The sequence below is a fragment of the Triticum dicoccoides genome, chromosome 7A, assembly GCF_002162155.2.
Source record: "Triticum dicoccoides isolate Atlit2015 ecotype Zavitan chromosome 7A, WEW_v2.0, whole genome shotgun sequence".
In the NCBI taxonomy this organism is placed as follows: Eukaryota; Viridiplantae; Streptophyta; class Magnoliopsida; order Poales; family Poaceae; genus Triticum; species Triticum dicoccoides.
The window spans coordinates 527,501,733-527,510,772 of record NC_041392.1 but is presented as its reverse complement, the minus strand read 5'-3'; the positions used below and the strand labels follow the sequence as shown (position 1 = coordinate 527,510,772).

General features: G+C 46.3%; 1 pseudogene; it reads left to right on the top strand.

Moving 5' to 3' along the window:
- The first annotated feature begins 6,926 nt into the window (after nt 1-6,926).
- Nucleotides 6,927-8,790, top strand: LOC119332850 (annotated as a pseudogene).
- The last annotated feature ends 250 nt before the right edge of the window (nt 8,791-9,040 follow it).

Here is a 9,040-nt window from a genome sequence, read left to right as displayed (position 1 = left end):
GCCCTAAGGAAGAAGAGGAGGGCCGGCCAGGGCAGGCCGCGCGCCCCCTCCCCCCTAGTCCGAATAGGAGAAGGAAGGGGGGGGGGCGCCCCCTTTCCTCTTTCTCCCTTCCCCCTTCCTTTTTCAACAAGGCAAGAGGGGGGAGTCCTACTCCCGGTGGGAGTAGGACTCCTCCAGGCGCACCCCTTGGGCCGGCCGCACCCCCTCTCCCTCCTTTATATACGGGGCAAGGGGGCACCCATGACACACAAGTTGATCTTCGTGATCGTTCCTTAGCCGTGTGCGGTGCCCCCTTCCACCATATTCCACCTCGGTCATATCGTAGCGGTGCTTAGGCGAAGCCCTGCGTCGGTAGAACATCATCACCATCATCACGCCGTCGTGCTGACGAAACTCTCCCTCAACACTTTGCTGGATCGGAGCTCGAGGGACGTCACCGAGTTGAACGTGTGCAGAACTCGGAGGTGCCGTACGTTCGGTACTTGGATCGGTCGGATTGGGAAGATGTACGACTACTTCCTCTACGTTGTGTCAACGCTTCCGTTGCCGGTCTACGAGGGTACGTAGACAACACTCTCCCCTCTCGTTGCTATGCATCACCATGATCTTGCATGTGCGTAGGAATTTTTTTGAAATTACTACGTTCCCCAACAGATGTGGCATGGTTGCACGCTTTGAAAAGTGAGGTAGTTGGCTCCAAAGGAATTCAGAGTCCTTTGGGTAAGGCGATCGGGGAGTGAGAGGCATTTCCCCCCATCCCCCTCCCCTCCCGCGTCACTCCCGCGGGCGACCGGGACGACAACCCTAGCGCCGCCAGTGCTCCAGCCCTTCCCTCGGCTGGTGGTGTCTGGCGCAGGCAGTGGTCTTTGGCTGGTGGCGGCGGGGCGCGGCCAAGGGCGTCGGTGGTGGGGGCTCGCGCGTGCCTCGCGTCCACCGTTGTTCTTGAGGTGGCATGGTGGGCCACGTGGGGCGCGCTCGGGGCTGTCTTGGCGGCTCGATCTGGCCGCTCCAGATCTGGTTGTCCGTGCGTTGAGCGAGGCCCTCCTCCACGACTGGATCTAGGTTGGACCTCCCTTCTAGTGGCGGCTGGCTTTGGATGGAGCTCCTCGTTACTTTGGTTTGGTGTGGTGGTGGGTGCATAGGTGGTCGGCGTGGGCGCAACACGATGGTCGACGTCCCGCGGTGGTGTGCAGGTGGTAGTGGTAACCTCCCTTCTCCTGAGTGCAGGCTGGCGGCACGCGGGGTCGCTCATCGAGATAAATTTGTTCTAAGGTTCGTGCTCGGGCAGACCAGATTTGGGCTTGAAGCAAATCGGAGATGGTGCTCTGGGTAGTTGACGCAGGGCTTGGTCCAGTTGGTGCTCGGTGATGGTGGTCGTGTTAGCGCTGCGTCGGTGCACGGATCGGTGCCGGTGACCATGGACATGGTGTCGTGTGAGCTCGCCTGGTCAAGGGCTCGAGGCTGGCTCGTCGACAACCGTCAGCAATCTCGGTGTTGTGCCCCCCCCCCCCGATCCACCGGATATTGGCTGGGGACGCAGGTGTTGGTGCCTCCTACGGTGGAGGCGCCTACCCAGACTCGTGGACTGATGTCGGGCTAGGAGTAGATGGAGTCTCGTCGCTCTTCCTACCATGATTGAGTGCGTTGTGAGGTGGACGGGGCGGCGGTCCTCATGGTTGCTCTTCAGCGTGTATCATTGCGGTAGTGGTGACTCCTCTTCCGGGTTGTGTGGGCAACGGGAGGGATGCAACGGGCAACTCAGACATGCCCTTTCTCTCTCTTGATGGGGCGGCGTCCTGATCCAGATCTGGTATTCTGACATCATGGTGCCCCTCCTAGTGGCCTCATGGTGGCATGGATGAGTTGTCGAGCCAAAGCTCCATGCCTTGGCGTGGACGACGGTGACACCTGAGGGTGTCACGCTCTTCTTGAAGATGTCGTTGTGGTTCTTCTGTCAGTGTCCGAGCTTCGGGTGAAGACCTTTGTCCAGTGTGGACTCGGCAGCGGCGATGCCCTCTTTGGGACGTTGTCATGGAGCTTAGGTGTGCTAGGTCAAAGCATGAGGGTGTTTAGTTCTTCCGGTGCCTCGTTGTTGATAGCGTAGTCGCATGTGTTATGCGTGTGCCGGATATCTCAAGATCAGATTTGAAAGAGGGCTACCTCACTATTTTGTACCGTTTGGCCGATGTACTTCTTCGGTTGTTGCTTTATATATAAAGTGGCGAAAGCCTGTTTCGAGAGAGAGAGAGAGAGGTAGTGGGCAGCATGAAAGAAAAATGAAAACTTTTGATGTATAATTGATATGCATAGGTATTGACTAGCACAAATGCCTGTGCGTTGCAACGAAAGGAAAAAGTTAATGTGTAATTAAATTTGGTGAGAAACAGCTTTTGAACGGTGTTCGTTAAAGAAGGTACTACTCGCTTTAAAGGAAAAAAGGAGGGAGTATCTAAATCTAAATAAGTACATATAATGTGTTCAAAAGTGCCCTTAGCCCAATCCGTATTTAATCTCTCTATGCACTATTTTTCCTTCCATTAAAATCTAGGAGATTTCATCTCTCATCTTTCCTTGGAATTCAGATTTAACTCCCTCTCACAATGTCCAATTGATCATGACATGCAATTCTTGCTTTTAATATTTTAATTATGCATCTCATAAATCCCATAGCCCCTAATTAGACCAGTACCGGGGCATTCAGAGTTAATTCCTTGTGCGTCATATGCATGCTTACAAAAATTAGGTAGTGCACTATAGCTATTTAAAAATAGAGCATTGCTAATGTTGTACACCTACCAACATTGGCGCTGCAGATGGGTGCAATAACAGCTGGATCGGAAGAGCCACTGGGCTTAAGAGTAGAAGCAGCTCCGCCTTGTGCTTCCCTTATAAACTAAATCAATTTTTTTTACTTTAAATGCGTTCAAATTCAGGTGGAGAGTTCTCCCCCGGTGTCTGTCAAGAAAAAAAAACTTTCCAAGGTTTTTTTTTTGAGCATCAGTACAGACACAAGCGGTCATATACACGCGCATATACTCACCCTTATGAACGCACACACGCACACGCCTCATGCACCCCATCCAGCGAAAATAGGGTAAGCGGGGTTTTCCCGCTCTTTTTACCAATAATTATTTTATTTCTACATTTACTTTTCTATTTTATTAAAAAAATGCGGTTCATTTTCTTTGTCAATTTTTATTTTATTTTCCCCATTTCCTTTTACTTTTTCCTTTTATTAGTACATTATGCAAATTTTGTTTGAAATGGACAAATGGTTCTTTCTTATATGTGATAATCTTATAGACATGAATATGTGTTTGTAATATACATCTGTATTTTCTCTGAAATACCTAATCATTTTTTTGGTACTCATGAATATTTGCTTTGGAACGCACTAATGTTTTAGTAAATATTGGTATCCGAGTTTTGCGATTTCTACTGGAACATTTTGCCCTAGTACCTTGATCATTTTTCCTGAGATACATGAATAGTGAACAGACAAACAAGTGAATTTTTTTGTTGACCTATGAAAGTTCTTATGATTAAAACAAAATATAAGAAAACTCTTAATTCCTTAATATAGAAGATTCATATTTTTGAATGAAATAACATGTTTTAATGGGCCACACCTGCAGCTTGTTTCATTTTCTTCTGGGGGTGGTAAGCTCTGTCTCCCAGTGAATCATATTCCCAACGCGGGACGGGGGATAGAGACAAAACACGCACCCCCGCCCGCGGTAATGGACTCGCTTGTTCGTTTGTTCTACGTTTTTTGCTCCCCCCACCCCCACCAGTTTTGGGAAGTACCATGAACTGTTTTCTTTCATTTGGTTTTCTTCGTTTTTTCATTTCCCCCCTTTTCCTATTTGTTTTCATTTTGTGAAATATTTTTTAATTCGTGAACCGTTTTCAGATTCGTGAATATTTTTGAAATCCAAGAGCTTTCTACAAGTTCAAGAATTTTTTAAACATCCGGGAGCATTTTTAAATTTTAGAATAAATTTTCAAGTTAATGAACCTTTTTTGAAATTTGGATCATTTTTCAATTCAGGAATTATTTTCAAATATCCAGGAATACTTTTCAAATTTATGATTTTTTCGAAATTTCTGAACATTTTTTGAAATCTGGGAATATCCTTCAAGTTTGTTAACATTTTTGAAAGCTCAAAACATTTGTGGAATTTAATGAACATTTTTTGAAATTAATGATTTTATTTTTGAAATGTGCGAACATTTTTATATTTTCTAAACATTTATTGGATTTTTCATATTTCTTTTATATTCATGAATATTCTTTGAAATTTAGAACATTTTATAAAATATAGGAACATCTTTTCAAATTCATGAACATATTTTGATATTTGGAAGTTTTTTTTGATATCCAGGGACTATTTTCAAATTATGTGAACATTTTTCAAAATCATAAGCATCTTTCATACTGATAACTATTTTTTGGAATTTGCATTTTTTTAATTCCAGATCATTCTTTGAATTTTTATATTTTTTTGGAATCCATAAATAATATTTTTTGAAATTTGAATTTTTTTCAAATGTGTGAATTTTTTGGAATTTCTATTTTTTAGAATTCAGAAAAGTTAATTCCGTGAAGATTTTTCCAAATTCATAATTTTTTATTTTTTTAAACATTTTTGGAATTCTGAATATTTGGATTTATAAACGTTTTTCAATGTTAAAGATAAAATAATATGAAAAGAAACAAAAAAAGCGGTGTGGCCCGCCCTGCGCATGGGCCGGCCCAAAAAGGCACGGGACAAGTGGGTGCGCAATTGCACGCAGTCCGCCATGTACCGCGGGAAGTAGGAGCTCTCCTTCGCCCGTTGATAGCAAATTTGTACGAAATGAGTTAGGCTTATTCAGTGGTTCAAATTTCGAGCTCGATTTCATGCGTCTATGCGCCTAGCTTGGGATGCAGTTGGACCCCGGTATCTTTGAGTTTTGGAATCTACAGCGGGAAATAATATTCTATAACCAACCTTCGGGTCATGTTGATCAGCCTGCTTGGGCAGAGTCGTATAGCCCCTAAGGCCTAAACGCCTAAAACAACTCCGAAAATATAAATGAGTGCAACAGGTGAACATACGTGATCATTCTATATTACTTATTGCACTGTATGGTAAAAGTTGTGCCTATGCATCAAGTCATATTGCTTAGAGCACTCCTAATGGTTGTATTTTAGTATGGCTCCACAGGTAAAAATCTAATGTGACACCCTATTTAATGAGAATATATATAGCGACTATATCTTAATTTAGATATAGATCTTAGCATCGAGTACAAAATATCTCACAAGTTTTCACTCACAAAAGGCATTAAATAAGAATTGTTTTAGATACTCCCACCGTCGAGGCGCATTAGGAGCATAATGCACAAGGAAGTAGTACACCACTAATATATATGTGGCTGGTATATCTAAACATATACTCCCTCTCTACCAAAATACTCTATATAAGACATTGTTGCAGTTAAACTAAACTGCAAGAACATCTATAATTTTAGTACGCACGGAGTATTTTATGTTATTAGATATAAAAAGATATAGTGCATTAAGACTGCCCTCATATATTTCACTTTCACAAGCTACTAAACTATTACTCCATCCGTTTTTATTTACTCCGCATATTAGTTTTTGTCAAAGTCAAGCTTTATAAACTTTGACAAAGTTAATACATCAAAATATTAGCATATACAATAATAAATCAATACCATGAGATTCATTATTGAATGTACTTTCACATCATACAAATTTATTATGATAGATATTTATATTCTTTTCTATAAACTTGATCAAACTATACGAATTTGACTTCATCAACTCTAATATGCAGACTAAATAAAACAGAGAGAGTATTTTTTAATCAAAAGCAACCAAATTTAGATATACTCCCTCTGTCCCAGAATATAAGAACGTTACTAGCCATAGTGGGTATGTTACTAGTCTGTATTACTACCTCTATAGTGGGGGAGTAACAAATGTGTTGGGTCATACAACACTTCATTTACCACATGGGACATGTGGTTAGCAAACTCAAAAATTCATATACAACACTTCATTTATTAGCGTATAAACTCATCTTGTCTTGATATGTGTGATGTTGAGTGTAACTAAGGCTAGTCATAGTGGGAGTAACTTAGGTATTAACATAGCGCACCTCGAGAATTTTTTACTTATGTGGCAAATAGTTAATGAGAAGTAGTAACATAGCGCTTTTCAAGACAACATGAGTCTACAAGCTATTAAATGAGGTCACATATGACACTAGTACTATGTTATTTTGCACTATGAAGGTAGTAATTTAGACGAGTGTCATGCATATGACACTAGTCTAAATTACTCCCCACTATGACCAGCCTAACTATGTTACTCAATTCATCTCTCTCCTCATAAAATCATTGTCATATAAACAAATTTGCTAAGTTAAAACTTATGTAGCTGCTGAATTTACTCATGTGGGTAGTCTTACTACTCCGGCACTTTCGAGTGAGCGTGATTTCCAGTAACTTTTCAAGAAACAAATGCATCCCCTAAACTGAGGCTGTAGTAATTAAACTTTTCAACGCTCCCGCAAGAACCGCTGCTGCAGTTTCGCGCCTGAAACAACGCAATCCCGACGGTTGTGTTCTTGGACCAAACGCGCGGCGGTGCTCGAATTCGCGATGCGCGATCGCCACATCGCGCACTGGCCAGCACTCAGCTAAACGTTCCTCATCTCAAAAAAGAAAAAAAAGGCTAAACATTCCAAGTTTAGGTGAGCTTGCTCAGTCCCCAATGGATCCGGGCTTGCAGGGTGCGGACTGAGAGGGCAGGGACGAGTGTTGCGCGCCCGCTGCCTCCTATATAAGCCACTCCCTGTCCTCTCGCTGATGTACAGTACACACGCAAGACATCCCAAGCTCGATCGGCTACAATGGCCAACTCGAGGGCCTTCGCTCTGGCGTTCCTCCTCTGCGCCTTGTCCTGCCACGCCGCCGCCTCCTACGCGCCGGTGCCGGCCAAGGACGACTTCTTCGGATGCCTCGTGAAGGAGATACCGGCGCGCCTCCTCTACGCCAAGAGCTCGCCTGCCTTCCCCACCGTCCTGGCGCAGACCATCCGGAACTCGCGGTGGTCGTCGCCGCAGAACGTGAAGCCGCTCTACATCATCACCCCCACCAACGCCTCCCACATCCAGTCCGCGGTGGTGTGCGGCCGCCGGCACAGCATCCGCCTCCGCGTGCGGAGCGGCGGCCACGACTACGAGGGCCTGTCGTACCGGTCCGAGAAACCCGAGAGGTTCGCCGTCGTCGACCTCAACAAGATGCGGACAGTGTCGGTCGACGGCTACGCCCGCACGGCGTGGGTCGACTCCGGCGCGCAGCTCGGCGAGCTCTACTACGCCATCGCCAAGAACAGCCTCGTGCTCGCGTTCCCGGCCGGCGTCTGCCCGACCATCGGCGTCGGCGGTAACTTCGCAGGCGGCGGCTTCGGCATGCTGCTGCGCAAGTACGGCATCGCCGCCGAGAACGTCATCGACGTCAAGGTGGTCGACGCCAGCGGCAAGCTGCTTGACAAGAGCTCCATGAGCGCGGACCACTTCTGGGCCGTCAGGGGCGGCGGCGGAGAGAGCTTCGGCATCGTCGTGTCGTGGCAGGTGAAGCTCCTGCCGGTGCCTCCTACCGTGACCGTGTTCAAGATCCCCAAGACAGTGAATCAAGGCGCCATAGACCTCATCGACAAGTGGCAACTGGTCGCGCCGGCCCTTCCCGCCGACCTCATGATCCGCGTCCTCGCTATGGGGGACACCGCGACGTTCGAGGCCATGTACCTGGGCACCTGCAAAACCCTGACGCCGCTGATGAGCAGCAAATTCCCCGAGCTTGGCATGAACTCCTCGCACTGCAACGGGATGCCCTGGATCAAGACCATCCCCTTCATCCACCTTGGCCACCCTGGTCGACCTCCTCAACCGGAACAACAGCTTCAAACCCTTCGCCGAATACAAGTCGGACTACGTCTACCAGCCCGTCCCCAAGCCCGTGTGGGCGCAGATCCTATACGGCTGGCTCGTGAAGCCCGGCGCGGGGATGATGGTCATGGACCCCTACGGTGCCACCATCAGCGCCACCCCCGAAGCGGCGACGCCGTTCCCTCACCGCAAGGGCGTCCTCTTCAACATCCAGTACGTTAGCTACTGGTTCGCCGAAGCAGGCGGCGCCGCGGCGCTGCAGTGGAGCAAGGACATGTACAAGTTCATGGAGCCTTACGTGAGCAAGAACCCCAGGCAGGCATACGCCAACTACAGGGACATCGACCTCGGCAGGAACGAGGTGGTGAACGACATCTCAACCTACAGCAGTGGCAAGATCTGGGGTGAGAAATACTTCAAGGGTAACTTTCAAAGGCTCGCCATTACCAAGGGCAAGGTGGATCCCCAGGACTACTTCAGGAACGAGCAGAGCATCCCGCCGCTGGTGGGGAAGTACTGATTGAGGCTCTTGCATGGACATTTGTAGTGCGTGGTTGGCGTTTCAAATACCCAATCAGTAGAATAAGGATCGCGCATATGCTAATTAGTTGGAAGAGTTGCCTACCTTTAGGTGTTGGTTCTAATGGCGAAAATTAGCAAAGAATATAGGTGAAAGACATTTGTTTTTGAGTCTGTCTAGGGCACATCTAGATTCGCTAGCGAGCTTTGCTACATCTACAGGCCATTTCGCACGGAAAGGAAGTTACGGACTGACATGGCCCAGTTAAAATCAAAAGGTGGGGTCAGCTAAAATCAAGGTGGGATGAATTTGTGATGGAGAGGAGGACACATCTCCCTGTAAAATCAGTCCGTGGCACTCTTTCCGTAAGTGTAGAATTTTCGTTCGCTAGCTATTGCACATCTAAGTGACTCAATCAAATTAGGAAAAAAGAAAGAAAAAGATAAAAAAATGCTTGCACAAATCTTAGCATAAAATCAATGACATATGACCTAGATGTGCAATACTTAGAGCACATCTAGATATGCTTTAGCAAAACTGTTTGTTTTTTGACAAT